Here is a 17292-nt window from a genome sequence, read left to right on the forward strand (position 1 = left end):
TTCTATATAAATGTATGTTAAGAAAAAAAGCAAGGAAAGGAAAGAAGGAGAAAAAGAAAAAACAACTGTTCAGCACTTTGAGTGCTGAATTATAGTTTTTTTCTATTTTTCTTATTTTCAAACTTTCTTTAATGAAAAAAATTAATAATGACAAAATTATTAGGACTTTTTTTTTGTACCACGGATCACACCTGCAGCCTTTTAAAATATTTTATTTAGAGACAACTTAGTTCTCACTAAATTGCTTAGATCCTCGCTAAGTTTCTGAGACTGGTTTTGAACTTGTGATCCTCCTGCCTCAGCCTCCCAAACTACTGGGATTACAGGTGTGTACCACCATGTTCAGCTAGGAATTTTTCAAAACAACATTAGCTAAAACTAAGATTTGATGATCTTTCTCAGCTTTGCATGCTTTAAATACAAAGCATGACTAGCAGGTACATGAATGTGAGAAACATAATTTAGATGATACTCATTAACTATCAAAAGATACTGGTCAGAAGATTATTAGTGAAGACAAACCTTAAATGATAATGGAGGAAAATGACAGAATGGTTAGGTCAAGCAGGCATACTTTTTTAAATATAAATAATCATCACATCACATATTCTAAAATCCAGGTGTTTCCCTTAATCACCATAAAAAATGGGGCCTCTCATTGTCTATGTGACAAGTTTAAAATTATTAAAATTGGGGATGCACAGCTTCCTTCCTTCTCTTTCCATCTACTGCTTCCAAAATTTTCTCAGGTACTTCCTACTTAGCTTCATACTTTATCCCTTAAGAGTGGAGAAGAAAGAGTTTAGATCTATGTTTCTCAGGAACTGGGAGTACCTGGTATGGGGCTCAGAAGCTGGGAAGAGAAGCTGGCAATGAGGAACTGAGAATATCATTTTATGATAGAAAGCAGGAAACTCCTGAGAGTTTCCAAGTACTGGAGATAAGAGGGGACAGGAGATTTTAATAAGAGCTAGATGATTAATTTTACCTCATTTGAGTGTGATGTGGATCAAGACTGAAATTCTCAGTAGGAAGCAGTGGAGCATAACTGCAATCTCAGCATTGGAAGCCTGAGGCAGGAGATTGCAAATTCCATGCAGCCTGGGCAGTTTACAAAGACCCTCTCTTAAAATATAAAATAAAAAGGACTGGGAATGTAACTAAGTGATAAAATGTCCCTGGGGTCAATGGCCAGTCCCAGGGTGAGGGGTTAAGGAGTACTCCTAAAGAAATTCCAATTTTTTTTTTTTTTTTTTTTTTTGGTTTTTTATTTTGAGACAATTTCTCACTAAATTGCCCAGACTAGCCTTGGATTGGCAATCCTCCTGCCTCAGGCTCCTGAGTCACTGGGATTCCAGGCATGTATGTATCCCTGCACCAGGCTTAGAGCTGTATTTTAAATGTAATACCATTCACCACTCACACACTGAACCATGTGCATCTTCTTTTGCTTCATTATTGTTAAAAACATACTTTAAACTCTGAATCAGTATTGTCAATGATTTTTTAAAAGAAGAAAACATGCATAATGAAAATACAAAAGAAAAGCAAGACTGACTGGATATTTATCTAGAACATACATAAAGGAAAGAGTAATCCTGTACACGGTATATATGAGTATAGTAACTAAAAAGATATATTTGATAGAGAAGGCTGCTGTATTTAGATGTACCACAGCCCGGATGAAAAAACTCTCCAACCACCAAATTCCCTTTACTCTGTTCTCTATTCTTAACCTAACATTATTTTGTTTCTTGGTAACTTTAATATCAACAAATGGGTGGTATATAACAAACATATATAATCCAACTGATGGATTACTTGATCAAATGATGGAAACATTGTTCTTTTTAAAATTATTAATTACATGATCCTCCAAAGCATGTGTGTATGTATGTGTATGTATATATATATATATATATATATATATATATATATATATATATATATATATATCCTTATTATGTGCTTGGATACAGTATACTAGTTATTTGGAGAGTTATGATTATTAAGTTTCCAGACCTCTGTAGAAGAGAGACCACATCCTGGATCTGTGGTCATTTACCAGAATTTAGTGTGGTTATTTCAGGCCAACAGTTGCTACAGATCTATCAAAAACATAGTGTAACAAAGGAAAAGCTTCTGATGATTTTATGAACATTAAGAAACTACTGAGTATTGATGTAAACTTCAGAGAATTATTGTGAAATGTTAGTCAATAATATTAGCAAATCAATTAACGTGTAACAAATAGTAAAGATTCTGTTTCCTTTTTCCTTTCTTTTCTTTTTTTTTGCCACACATAGAATTAAACCCAGGGCCTTATGCATGCTAGGCAATGCTCTACTATTGTTATACCTCCAGCTTCAAGATTATTTTTTTGAAGAAATTTCATTCATTGGGTAAGGTAATGCTGGTATCTGCCAATGAAGACACATTCTTTGAAAATTGAAAACTGATCATTTATCAGTTGATCTTGTCATCCATAAATTCTTGGACAATAATCACATAATAATGATCACATTAGTAATAAAATGTCACATCAGTATTTCTAATAACAATCCCATTATCCTGAGTCTAAAGAATATTTTATGTTTGTTTATGTATGTGTGTTTTGAATCAACCTATCACATAAAACACTGCAGCATAGACTAAACCATATAAAGGATCTGCTGGAAGCCATCTAAATAGGTTTGTTCTTCTTTTTCTTTTCTTTTTATTTTATTTATTTATTTTTGTACCAGATATTAAACTCAGGGGTGCTTAACCATTGAGCCCCATTCACAGCTTTCTTTAAATTTTGAGATAGTCTTGTTAAGTTGCTTAGGGCCTCTCTAAATTGCTGAGGCTGTTCTCAAACTTGTGATCCTCCTGCTTCAATCTACCCAGTATCTGAGATTACAGGCAGGTACCAAAACACCCAGCTTGGATTTGCTTTACTACTACATCTTTTCTAATACCATGGTATGGATCTAGGGAAGTTTTATAAGGGATTCTAACATTTTTTGTATATTTAAAGCTCATGTAACATATATGAAGTATAACTGTTTTTCAAAAAGCAAAGATGGAATCATAATAAATATAATCATGTAAAGACAATTATACATGCAGGAAGGCAGATAGGCATGTGATTTGTACTTAAATTCAGTGCAGTGTTGCATTATGATTAGAATTATTTGGAGTTTGTTTCACGGACACAGCACATATTTAAAATAATTTTGTGACTAGACATTTAGTTTTTATTTCTGTTTTAGTCATTTTTTTTTTCTGCTGTGACTAAAATACTTGACAAGAACAATTTTAGAGAAGGAAAAGTTTGTTTGGCTGGCTCACGGTTTCAGAGGTTTAAGTCCATAGACAGCCAGTTCCATTCCCTGTTCCTCATTCCTTGGGGCTGGAGGTGAGGCAGAACATCATGGCGGAAGAATGTGGCAGAGGGAAAAGGTTCCCATGATTATCAGAGAGCAGAGAGAGAGAGGGACTCCATTTGCCAGATACAAAATATATACCCCAAAGGCATGCCCCCAATGACCAATCTCCTCCAACCACACCTACCTCCTTCAGTCATGACTCAGTTAATCCCATCAGGGGATTAATTCACTGATTGGGTTAAGGTTCTCATAACCCAATCATTTCACCTCTAAACCTTCTTGCATTGTCTCACACATGAACTTTTGGGAGGATACCTTATAGCTAAGCCATAACAATTACTAATGTTTAAAATAAATTTTTAGAAATATCTGAAAATGTAAGAATAACTTTTAATTTTTTTTTTTTTTTTTTTTTTTTTTTTTTTTAGTTGTTGATGGACCTTTGTTTTATTTATCTATTTATATCTGGTGCTGAGAATTTAACCCAGTGCCTCACACATGCTAGGCAGGCACCTTCCACTGAGCTGCAACTCCAGCCCCCTATAAGAATGTTTATTGAGTTGTTTTGTTGAATAGTGAGAGAAACTTGATCTCAATATCTGCATATTGAAGTTTACAACTTTATTAATAATTAGACCATTTAAAACATGTATTTAGATTCTTGTGGTAGTTGGATACCACAATTTTTGTTTCATTAAGTCAGATAAATAACTATTAAATACCTTCTATGTTCAAGATTCTATTCTACCAGAGACAAAATTATATCTTAAAAAATATCTCCTGTCTTGGGCTGGGGTTGTAGCTCAGTGATAGAGTGCTTGCCTTGCATGTGGAAGGCACTGGGTTTGATCTTCAGCATCACATAAAAATAAAATAAAGGTATTGTGTCCAGCTATAACTAAAAAAAAATTTTTTTAAATCCCCTGTCTATAAGAAATTTATACCCTAGTTAATTCCAAATCATAGGTATAGTAAGTTGTCTGCCTTTATTCATGAAAAATCATGGAACTTACATATGCTATGTTTTTTTCATATATATAAAGCTTAATTTATAAATTAGTCACAGTAAGAGATGAACAACCATACTACTAATAAAATATAACAATTACAACTACTCTATTTTGGATTATGAGTATCCTCTAAAGGCTCATGTGTTAAAGGATTGGTCTCCATGTCAGAACTATTGGGAGACAGTGAAATCTTTCACAGATGAGACATAGTGAGAGGTCCTCAGGTCATTGAGGATACGCTTTTTTTTTTTTTTTTTTTTGGGTACCAGAGTTTGAACCCAGGGGTGTTTAACCACTGAGTCACATCCCTAGCCCTTTGTTATTTTTCATTTTGAAACAGGGTCTCACTAAATTGCTTAGGCCCTCACTAAGTTGCTGAGGCTGGCCTCCAACTTGTGATTCTCCTACCAACCAGCCACCTGAGCTGCTGGGATTTCAGGCATGTGCTACCACACTTGGCAGAGGATATGCTTTTAAAGGGAGTTGTGGGATCTTGATCTCTTCTTTTCTTTTGGTCCCTGGCTCTTGATATAAATAAGATATGCGCCATCAGGGCAGTTTCTTACTACCTATCTGATTCTTTTATTTCCTTTTTTAATATCTATATTTTTAGTTGTAGAGGAACACAAATACCTTTATTTATTTATTCATTTTTACACAGTGGCTCACTTGTGCTAGGCAAGCACTCTACTACTAAGCCAGAATGCCAACCCTGATTCTTTGATTTCTAAAGAATATAGTTTAAAACAAGTGTTGACTATTTTCTAAACATTTTTTTTTCTTTTCAGTACTAGTGATTGAACTCAGAAGTGCTCTACTACCGAGTTATATATCCAGACCTTTTTATTTTTTATTTTGAGACAGGATCTCACTAAGTTGTCCAGGCTGGCCTCAAACTTGGGATCTTCCTTCCTCAACATCCTGAGTCACTGGGATAACAAGCAGGCACACCACATCCAGCTAAAGTTATATTTTTCAAGAAGATGCTAATCATCCCAATGAAAATAGACCCACAGTATTTTCAGCAATCACACAGACATAACAAATACCAAAAGATAAATTTCGAGGATAGAGAAGCAATCAAACATATCATGGAACATTTATTTAATGGAATGCTTTGCAGCTCTTTAAAGCAATGAAGAAGATCCATTTATTCTGACCAGGAAAACATCCATGACTAATTAGAAAAAAAAAAGCAAATTACAGACCAATTCTATATAATTTATTTTGATACTAGGGATTGAACTTGGGGACGCTTAATTACTAAGCCACATCCCCAGGCCCTTTTTATTTTGAGACAGTTGCAAGACTGGCTTCAAACTTGTGATCTCCTGCCTCACAAGTCTCTGGAATGAGAGGTATATACCACCATGCTCTGCATTATATAATTTTTGTAAAAATTAATGTATAATTCAATTTCCAGTACCACAAAATATTAAAAAATATAAAATATATAGCTAATCTGTGTAGTATAGGCTATCAGAGGAAAGTAATTACTGAGTTGGCATGGAGGATTTTCTTTTCTATAGCATTTCTAATAGTTTTCAGGTTTTAGGTAATTTGCTTTTTCCTAGTGTTTTTTCAATATTTATAAATAATTTTAAGCTAACAAGTAAAGCACAGTTTTAGATGTTTTCTTTGAAATATCAAAGTTTGACATTGTTATCTTACCATTTTTTAAAAGCGATCCTTTCATAAAACAAAAATATGGTCATTGTGTTATGGGCCAGGCTATATGGACAATGACCAAGCCGACTCCATTTTGCCCTGAGACTCCATGTCATGTAAGAAATGCTTCTCCCAGGGAAAGCCCCACCTCTGTACTCATGGACAGTTGCTTAGCATAGCATGTTTGGCAACACAAAATGGCCATTCTTATACAATGTAAAAATGTTCTGTCTTTGGTTCCCATTTTTCTTGGACAACGTACCCTGTTAGAGATTGATTGTCTAGATGTTAATAACCATTCTTTAACTTGTATACAACTAGGGAAATTTTGGCCCAATCTCTTTTCTGCTTATGATTTTAGATCTTATAATGTTTGCTTATGGTTTTGAATCATAGCAACAGCCACTTATGCTTTAATATGGTTTTGGACTATAAAAGGTGTACTCAATCCCTGGGAGGGGGCCAAAGAGTGTAGACTTGCAGTCTATCCCTTGGCTCACCAGCTGGTGGGTCTGGACTGCCTAAGCAAGTGAATAGTTTCCATCTTCTGCTTTAAGGTTGACTCGGTGATTTATTACAATCTTGCCTTAACATTTGTAGATTTTAACAATTTCTGTAACTTTCCTCATCTATCAAGTCTTGATCATCCTTAAGATTTTTAAATTTTAGGTATGAAAATCACATAAGTTCTGTAATTGTGAAAGTGGGAAAACTATTTTACATATCAGCCAGAATTTAATTCTAGATGGTTACAATTGATTCTTCCATCCTTTTATTATTATTTGTTTTGTATACATCATTCTTAAAACCACCTCGGAATTAGGTGGAACCAAATGAAATTGCTCTAAGTCAAAAACAGCACTTTCACATTGCTTTACCTAATAATAATTATCTTGAATTAAGTTGTGTGATTTTCTTTTTCTTTTTCTTTCTTGTGCCCATTGAAAGTGTTTTATTTTCTACATATTTTAAACTTTGTCATTCTAAGCAAGATAAGCATTTTGGTATTTGGTTCTGTGAATGGGTCTTTATTATGCAAATGTCCTTTTTTCTTAGGTGGCAAATTATGCAAAAAAAAAGTACCTGCTTCTGGTAGACAGAGGTAGGCTAAGATGCACTGTGTAAAACATGAACTATAGCTACAAATCCTACCTTACTTCCAGCCCCTCTTCTCAGAGAGGGATTTATAGACAACCATAAGTTATGGTGCTGGAGAAATTATTAACACCATGCCAGTAGCCAGTCAATATGCACCCTGAAGAGACTGGTCAGGAAGAGAGTAAACTCTGAGCTAGGCATAAAACAATGGGGAAACAGGAAGTTGGTTCTATTTTCTTCTGATTTGCTGTCATCACTAAACTGGCCTTTTAAAATAGGCCAAATGAATTATTTCCAGTTGTTTTCCAGTATCTGGCAAAGTAATGCCAAGTTAGTAGGTGTTTAATAAATAGTTGCTGAATCATCTTATAACCTAAAATACTTTCTTTTTTGGGGGGTGGGGGGTGGGAGTCTGTACACATTTTAGATTTGGAGGGTTACTGCCAAGTTGACTGACCTGAAATTTCAATAAGGACCAATAAAGCATAAGAATTAGAAGACAAGTATATAATGCGATGCCAAAAAAATTCTTGGGTGGTAATAGGATTAGTCCTTGTACTCTGAGTTGGCCTCTCCCTATGACACTGACCACTTAACTTGGGACACATTTTCATGAGGAAAAAGAAGAGTATTGGCAAATCCCTTCCACTCGTTTGCACCCCTATATCTAGTTTAGTATTTGCATTTCTTTTTTTCTGGTTTAATAGTAAAACAAAATTAAATCAACTGTAGCCAAGTTCAAGTCATTGGTCTCAGCAGTCTTCCAACCAGAAGACTTTGTGATTGAACAAAAAGACTATTCATGTGAGTACTTGTTATGTTATCAAGAGACTGACGAATGATATTAAGAGGAAGCTAGTTATAAAATGAGACTGTTAACTACAAAAAGTGAAGGTGTTTAAATTCCAAAATTCAGAGTGCTAGTTAATCCTTACATTGGGTGGGGGAGGGGTGGTGGTCTAAAGACTTAAGTTTATTGACTTGCAGAAGAGATGGGGCAGTTTAAATTGCAAAGTGAGGTTAATAAAAACTGCAAAATAAAAACAGCTTTAGTTTGGAGTCAGCATTTCAGAACAGTACTTTCAGAAAATTGTTATAAGTCATTACTACATCAGTCCTCCTGCTGTTACTAACCGGACATAAGAAATGAAGAATAAATAGGCAGGAAGAAGAAGACCATCAGCAGACACCAATAATCAGGGCAAATACAATAATGGTGAACTAGGAAAGTGCCACTTTTATGCATTATTTCATGTTTAAAATTTTTCCACTAAGCTTGTTGATTTTATCTTAACCATCATTACCACATTGTAATGATAATAAAGGAGCATGAATTTAACTGAACCATGTCCAGTCTAGATGGACCTGGGATCAAAGCCCAAGTTTACCATTTTCTAGCTGAGTCACCTTGACAAAGTCACATAGTTTTTGAGTCTCAGATTGCAACAAAACAAGAATAATAGTAGATGTTCAGTAAATGTTGATTAGGAAATTTGGAAAATTCACCTAGCAAATCATACTGGGAACACTAGTTTTGCATAAATGAAACAACTGATTATATTACTCCAAAAGTGTGGTTCTCAGACATCAGTATTACCTTTGTGCATATCAGAAATAAGCAAACATATGGGACCTACTCAGACCTGCTGTATTAGATGGTCTGGGTTGGGCCAGAGAAGTTCTTTTATAAAGTCTTATTGATTCTTATCATATTAAAGATTTAGAACTGCTGCCTCTGAGTTTAGCCAGAAATGCTTTTTATATGATCATTTCCATAATGAACATGAACAGGTTAATCTGGAGGGCCAATTTATCCATTGGCCACAAGAGGCACAGTGTCTAGGGTCCATAATTCTTTCAAAGGCTTGTGAAAATGTTTTAATGTTATTTCTTTTAAAACCAAAAGGGAGGGCTGGAGATGTGGCTCAAGCTCGCCTGTCATGCGTGTTGCCCGGGTTCAATCCTCAGCACCACATACAAACAAAGATGTTGTGTCTGCCGAGAACTAAAAAATAAATATTAAAAAATTCTCTCTCTCTCTCTCAAATAAATAAATAAATAAATAAATAAATAAATAAATAAAACCAAAAGGGAAAAAAATGAGCATGTGATATATAGTCTTTTTTTTTTTTTAGAAGTTTATTAAAGGACAGCAGAAAAGACTTCTCCAGGAGGAAGAAGGGGACCCAAGAGGTGGAATCCTGTGATATATAGTCTTTTAAGTCTGGCTTAAAAAAATGTTTAAGACATTGCTTATGGAGGAAAGGCCCCATGAAATTCTGGGTGCCTAGGACCCAGAAAAGTTACAATGTAGCCCTGGTCAAATAAATACTTACCTATTCATTTATAAATGTTGACATTGAAGGTGCATGGTAGGAACCTGGCTATGTATGAAAAATGTGTGTTATTCTGAGGATATATTCACTTATAATTTTTAAAATATTAGCTTAATCTTCACTTGATCAAAAATTGAAAATCATAAGCATGAAAGTGGCTACTAATCCAGCTGCTAATACCCTAGAAAAATATCTGTGACATCAAAGGGGGACAGAAAACACTGACTAAAGAAAAAATCTGGAGGGGCTGGGGATGTGGCTCAAGTGGTGGTGCACTCGCCTAGCATGCGTGAAACACTGGGTTCGGTTCTCAGCACCACATAAAAATAAAATAAAAATATTAAAAAAAAAAAGAAAAAAGAAAAAAATCTGGAAATAATAAAGGAGCATGACTCATGGTAGGATTAAACAAGAATAAAAATAAGGTAATTAACAAGTTGAAAGTCAGGGGAATATTTAAAGTACAAATTATGTTAAAAGACAAACAAAAACAAAAAGAGAAGCTTATATACTATTTTTATATAATGGTAATCATTCATTTAATCTGAGTCCAATTAACTCTGTTCTTCAAAAACCATCAATCATATGCCCTAAGCAACTCAGTGAGACCCTGTCTGTAAATAAAATACAAAAAAGGGCTGAGGATGTAGCTCAATGGTTGAGTGCCCCTGAGTTCAATCCCTGGTATCTATCCCCTGCCCCTCAAAAAATGGGTTGGAGATACAACTTTGTGGTGGAGCATTTGCCTAGTACACAGGAAGCCCTGGGTTTAATCCCCCGCACCACAAACAAAAGAAAACCTGAAAGTGGTGGGATCTTAATGAAGAAGGTGAGAGTGTTGAAAGATGAAGCTAAGGAGATAGGGATTGAGGGCCTAAGGAATTTAGGAATTTATCCTAAAAGCAAGGGGAAAATTTTGAATGTTTAAGACAGGAAGGTGTTGTGATTTGATTTACATTAAAAAAATTTAAAAAAAGATGATCATGGCTTTCTTGTGAGAAAGATTAGAAGGGTAGAGAGAATCAGCCACAATCTGTTTGAAGCTATTAATATGGTAGTATGGCTAGGAGGTTATAGACTAATTCTTGGAAAAATTATGGATAGATTCAAGAGATATTGACAAAGGAGATATAAGGAAATATTATTTTGAGAGAAAGAAAGAGAATGTGTCAATAGCAATTCCTAGTTGATATGGAAAATTGGGTGGATGGCAATGTTATTCAATGTACTAAGAATCCCAGGAGAGAAGCAGCTTTTGAGATGGTTTTATGATCTTGGGTTCTTTCCAGATGATCCTATAGACTGTCTCAGTCCTGTTTTTCTCTGAATTCTGTCTACATGAAATGATTGTGCACTATGGTGGTTGTCAGCCCTTTAGCCATTACCACTTATTACTCTTTCTTGTAGGATTTAAACTACATGGAAAACTGAGAGACCACTTGATGTGGAGACTCTTAAATAATGTAATTTAAGTAGGCTACAGCTATGTTGGAAAACTGCCTGCTGTGACCAAATATCCTAATAGTTATAGAGTAGGGTCAACACTTTCTGCTACAAAGAAAGTAAATTCTAGTGGACTAAAGCTAGTGGGCATTTTTAGTTAGCACTAGAGTATGGAACACATATGCTATGTGAATGGATTCATTTAAAGGAGGAATTCTGTCTGTATTGTAAAATAGGAAATAAAAAATAGGTGAGTAGAGACACATATAGTTTGGATACACTAGGGGAAATCTGATCTTGTAGCATGTATTCCTCTCTGAAGTAGGAAGTAAGGAATTCTGCTGAGTGGTGGGGAAAGGCTTGAAGAAGTTTGAAATGGTTGTGCAGGACATGTGAAGAGCATGCCACTTTGAGAACACTGTAGGAAGGCTTGCAGTACAGAAGTTCCTTGAGGTGGCAGCCATGATATTTTAGTGAAACCAGTCTTGTCAATTGAATGACTTTTTTTTTTTTTTTTCAGTGTGTTCACCCTCCTATATCCCAGGATTTACTCAGGGTAGAGGCTTAAGGAGAAAGCATCCAGAAAGAGCAGAGAAGTAAGGGACTTGAAAGAGTAAATGAAATAATGTAGAAAACTAAAGATAAAAGAGAACATGAAGGATTCAACAGATTTATAAATAATAATGTGATTGAAAATGGACACAGTAGTTATGCCCATAGCTGAGATGTTTGAGTTTGGAAGAGAAGCAGGTCCAGCTTGTGACATCAGGAATGAAAGATCAGAGTAAGAGTATTAAAAAAAAAAAAAAAAGACACTGGAGAAGATATAAAATTAGGTTTGGAATTTTTGCAGGGTAGGACCCAGTTTTCCCTTTCTCCCTTTTTCCAAGTTTTCTTTTTCTTTTTTTAATTTTTTTTTAAGTTGTAGATGGACACAATATCTTTATTTTTTTTTAAATTTTTATTTATTTTTTATTTTTTAGTTTTCGGCGGACATATCTTTGTTTGTATGTGGTGCTGAGGATCGAACCCGGGCCGCACGCATGCCAGGTGAGCATGCTACCGCTTGAGCCACATCCCCAGCCCCACAATATCTTTATTTATTTATTTTTATTTGATGCTGGGGACCGAACCCAGGGCCTCAGACATGTGAGACCAGCGCTGGTCACAACCCCAGGCCTCCAAGTTTTCTTTACTGGAATAACTAGAAAAAGCAAAATAGCTTATTATTCACTGAAACTGCCCATTCATTCAAATTCAAAACAGTTTAACTTTTCTCCATTATGTTTCTCTTTTACACCAGAGTTAAATTTTGCTTACTATCACAAGTTATCTGATAGCTGAATAGAATTTGCTATAAAGATATGGTAGACTTTTAATAAAAAATAGTATATCTGAGATAACTCTTTTATAATTATATTTCTGATGCTCAAAGTTATTCTATAAAAAATGTATATATAGCTGGGTGTGGTAGTACATACCTATAATCCCAGCTACCTGGGAGGCTGAGGCAGAAGTTGTTGCCAGCTGTCCGGGCTAGTGAGATGAGCTGGGTTCAAAGGAGCTGGCTATATCAATAACTAGGAAAATAGTGAAGATACTACGCAGCACACGAACATAAGTTTCTAAAATTGAGAGCGGGACTGCTCAGTGACTACAAGGGTCAGCTCCACGCTGGGCAGCACTGCAGTGGAAGAGAGCGTGCACCCGGATTCTTTTTATTTTATAGGGGGAACACATACAAGGGAGGTTCAAGGGAATGTTCTTCACCAAATAAGGCAGGGAATAGCGTTTCAAAGGTGGAGTCTTGCTTTGTGATATCTTGTGATCAGCCAATTGATTGACATCTTGGCAAGTCACAGCCATCAGAGTTGCTGTGTGGGATCACAGGCAGATAAAGAGGAAAGGCACATTTGCGTTGCACAGCCCAGTCAGCATGCAATGCCAGACCAGTCCTCTCATACACTCAAATGCACATAGATCATACACACAGCCCATGGATGGCTCACGACAAGGAGGATTGCCAAGTTCTAGTCCAGCTTGAACAACTTAGTGAGAACCTGTCTCAAAATGAAATATAAAAAAGGAACACACCTGGGTTCAATACCCAGTACACACTCTCTCTCTCTCTCTCTCTCTCTCTCTCTGTGTGTGTGTGTGTGTAAATACAGAAGGGCTGCTAATTGAGTATTTGTGAAAATACTAAGTACACCAAGTTTCAAGGGTATGTCCTAAAATTGAAAATTTCTAATGGGATGCATGGCACTATCAATTCTTAATTCATCATATTCACATGGAAGAACAATGATTTTAGAAAGTATCTTTAATATATACTTGAATATGGGAATCGATAATTTCAGTTATACATTCATAGAATCAGAATGATTGAATTGAAAAGGAATTTAGAGATTGTTGAACCTAGTGATTCTCACAGTATGCCTGTGATCAGCAACATTTGGATCATTTAGAAACTTGGTAGAAATGCTGTTTCTCTGGTCCTGCTCCAGACCCACTTAATCAGAAATCTGGAAGTAGGGAAAAGTACTATAATTTGTTTTAATAAGCTCTCCAGGTGATGATTATGCATGCTAAAGTCTGAGAATCATTGATTTAATCCAGACCTCTGAAGGGAAAGTGGGGAATGAGAGATAGGTGAGAGAGAAATGAAAGACAGAGACCAGGCAGAGATACACAAGAGAGTTTGTCAGAGCTGACAAATAAAGGCCGTCTCTCAATAGGAGAGAGGCAAAACAAGCTTGAGTTCTGGGACTTTTATGGGGGAGGCTCAGGAACCAGAGCCAGGTGGGCCCTAATGTGGGCAGTTAAGGGCTGGGTTCATATGAAGGAATGGTAAGCTTTTCTCAGAAAGGCGCTTGGGCGGGAAAGTGAAACTTTTTCCTTAAAATGGTAGCTGTCACTTAACATAGTTCTTCAGATGCTAAACAAGGACCTTACATTCACCCTTTTTTGTTTTTATTGGGCCCTTTAGGGAATAGGGACCTGGGTCAATCTTCTATAACTTCTTCCTACCGGGAAGCAGTAGTGTTTGAATCCCTCATTGGGGGCATGAAATGTTATTGGAATGATAGATGAGGATGAGTGGTGGTGGAATGCTGTCCCTGATGCCCCGATTTTTGGTGAGGGATTGGTATTCCTGTAACAAAAGCTGGTTTATGGTTTGCTTAGAGATTTTTTTGTATCTGGTCTTGAATGAATCTAATGACACAGGGGGCAAGCATTAACAGAAGGTCTATGACAAGAACAGGAGTCAGGAAAGGAAGTGCTCACTGGAGAAGGGGGTTATTTAGCTGCCATCCTTCTGTAGAGAGAGCTGTTGTTTCCCATGTTTAAGGTTCTGTTGGAGTTGTTTTATCTTGTCCTTTACTATACCAGATTGATTGACATAAAAATAGCATTCCTTCTGTAGATACAAAGTCCGCCTTTTCTGGCCATAAAAAGATCAAGGCCCCTTCAATTCTGCAGAACCACAGCAGCTAAAGAATCAAGCTGGGATTGTATGGTTAGTATGGTTTGGGCAAGTTGCTATAAGTCTCCTAGAAATTCGAATGATAATTCCTAAAAATGGTACCCCTGGGAGGTGAGTGCACAGTAAGGGAGGAGGGCAAAAATTAAAAAGAGAAGATGGTATTCATGGTTCTGCAGTGTCCTCGTGGTCCTCAGAGACCGAAGGAAGATTGGGGGTTCTGGCCTTGGAGAAACACAGTCTGAGAAGGCCTATGGGCGTCACTGTATAAAAGGGTGGGGAAAACCACCCTTTCAAATGGGAATTATAAACCCAATATGGGAGGTCCTCAAGGTGGGCCACTGAGGGAATGATAAGAATGACCTAATAGAGTCAAGGTAATTTTGTGGAGAGTTGTGAGGAGAAAGGGAGCCTGTTTGGGGGTGTTAAAAAGTACCAGGTTGCCAGGAGACAGAGTGGGAGAAGGGAAAGAGGTAGAACTAGGCTTTGCCAAAACAGCATTACTGTATTGTCAAAGAAGGTTCCTAATGTACGCCAGAAGGGGCCAGAAAAGATAATGAGCAAGGGGTAGTACAGAATCAGAGGTTGGCGAGCTGAGCAGGGAGATAGGCCATCCATATAGAAGCTCGAAAGGGGAGATATTGAGTGGCTTCTTTGGGAGGGCTCATAACCTAAGAGCCAAAGGAAGGAGTTTAGTCTAATCTGAGCGTAATTCAAGGGATAGTTTAGTGAGAATGTTCTTGAAGGTCTGGTTGGTACATTCACCTTGCCAGAGGAATGAGGATGGTAGGGTATATGAAAATGCCAGGAGATGTTGAGTGCCTTAGCTACAGACTGTGAAACATGGGAAGTAAATTCAGGACCATTATCAGACTGGATTGAGGAGGGGAGGTCAAATCAGGGAAGAATGTGTTCAACGAGGGTGTTGGCCAACATAGTGGCACATTTATTGGTTGTAGGAAAATCCTCCATCCATCCTGAGAAGGCGTCAACAAGTATCCAGAGAAATTTGTACTACTTGACTGGGGGCATATGGGTGAAATCCAGCTGCCAATCAGAGCAAGAGAGATGTCCTCTTGCCTGGTGTAAAGAGAAGGCAGGTGGGCAGAGATTGGAGGTGGGATTGGTTTTTTTGGCAGATTTCACAGGAGGCAGAGAGGGTAGAGAGAAATTATAGGTCCTCTGGAGAGAGAGAGTTTAAGGTGAGAGAGTTTAAGCAAGGACCTTATAACCTCTTCTTTAAAATTGGAATTAGGAGCCTAAAGATATTAGCTGGAATTTATAATACTTAAAAGTGACTTGGTATGAAAGAAGCCTAACTCAGTTTGCTTAAAAGACATCTTTTATACAACTCCACCTTGTTTCCCATTCCAAGGATATTAGCTTCTTATGGTTGCTATAACAAGTTACTTTACCACTATTATCTTAGAGTTCTATGAGGTCAGAACATCTGTCTCATTGGGCTAAAACATGGTTGTTAGCTTTCCTTTCTGGAGACTCCAGCAGAGAATCAGTTTCTTTGCCTTTTCCATCTTCCATAGGTCACTCACATTCCTTGATTCCTGGAACCTTCCTCCATTTTCAAAGCCAGTATATGTATATTTTAAAATGAAAGGCTTATTTTCTTTATATTTTAGAGTCTGTACATATGACCAGTCACCCCACATCTACCTATTATCTACATGCCTCATTGGCACAGATTATGTCACAAAGCATCACAACAGGACCCTGCAACCTCAAGCAACAAAAATAACAAATTATAAATTCTACTCATTGCACTAATCTTACTAAATCAGTAAATATTACCACTTAATTATAGGAAAATGCATTTTAAAAAGTATTAAACAAAAAGGTTGCGTGCTTAAACCATGGTTAACAGGACAATTAGAACTGTTCATTTCAAAGTATTGTATTCAGTTCTTCAGAATCATTTTAATTGCTGTTGAATTTTTATTAAAATATAAAATAGATTTTTCTTTATTTTTGTTTTGTGGTACTAGGAATTGAGCCCAGGAACTCCAATATGCTAAGCAAGTGCTGTGCCACTGGGCTCCACCCCCAGCCCTTTTTATCTTTTGAGACTGGCTCTTGCTAAATTGCAGAGGCTGGGCTCCAACTTGCCATCTCCCTGCCTCAGCTTCCCTAGTTGCTGGAATTTGAGGAATGCGCCACCCTGTCCAGTCCCACAGGTTGTTTTTTTTTTGGAGGTGGCTACTGAAGGATTTAAGAAAAATGCTGATTAGAGTACTACATACCAAAAGTAGGCGAGTTTCAGTAGACTGTGGGGTAACTTAGTTTTTTCTGTCTCTTCCATATTTTCACTAGTGAAAATACAGCATTTTTATAACATTAAAAAACGAAAGAAAAAAAAGAATCATCAACACAATGGTTGACGGTATCAAAAAGATCCAGACATCTGTAGTTATAAGGCCTGATTTGTAGGGTAGTGTATGGTCTCTGAAGTCTCAGACACCTAAGTGACAAAGGTCTTGTTTTTCAACACTTCCATCCAAAGTGTAGTGATTAAATGTTGTCTGATAAATAAAACTTATTTAAAAATGAATGTGAACCTTTTCTGGACATCTACCATCATTTTTCTTCAGCTGGCAAATTTTAGAGCCTCCTCACTGACACGAACTCGCAACATTTCCTCGCATTTGTGGTGGCCCAGGACCACCTGCGCCCCCCACCCGGCCGCGTGCACACGCCACTCTGCGATGAGGCCTTTGGCAGTGGGGATTTTGGACGTAACCTGTGCAGGCCGAGCCGGTGCCCCAAAGGCCGGCCCTACAGGGAGCCTGGGCAGTGGCGCCCAGGGTCGGGATCTGGTCGGCGCCGCAGCCGGCTCTGCCCGCGAGCCGAGCCTGGGCCCGGAGGGGGAG

This window comes from Marmota monax, unplaced genomic scaffold (genome assembly GCF_021218885.2).
Source record: "Marmota monax isolate L192 unplaced genomic scaffold, Marmota_monax_Labrador192_F-V1.1 WCK01_AAM20220418_F8-fsc00227, whole genome shotgun sequence".
Taxonomy (NCBI): domain Eukaryota; kingdom Metazoa; phylum Chordata; class Mammalia; order Rodentia; family Sciuridae; genus Marmota; species Marmota monax.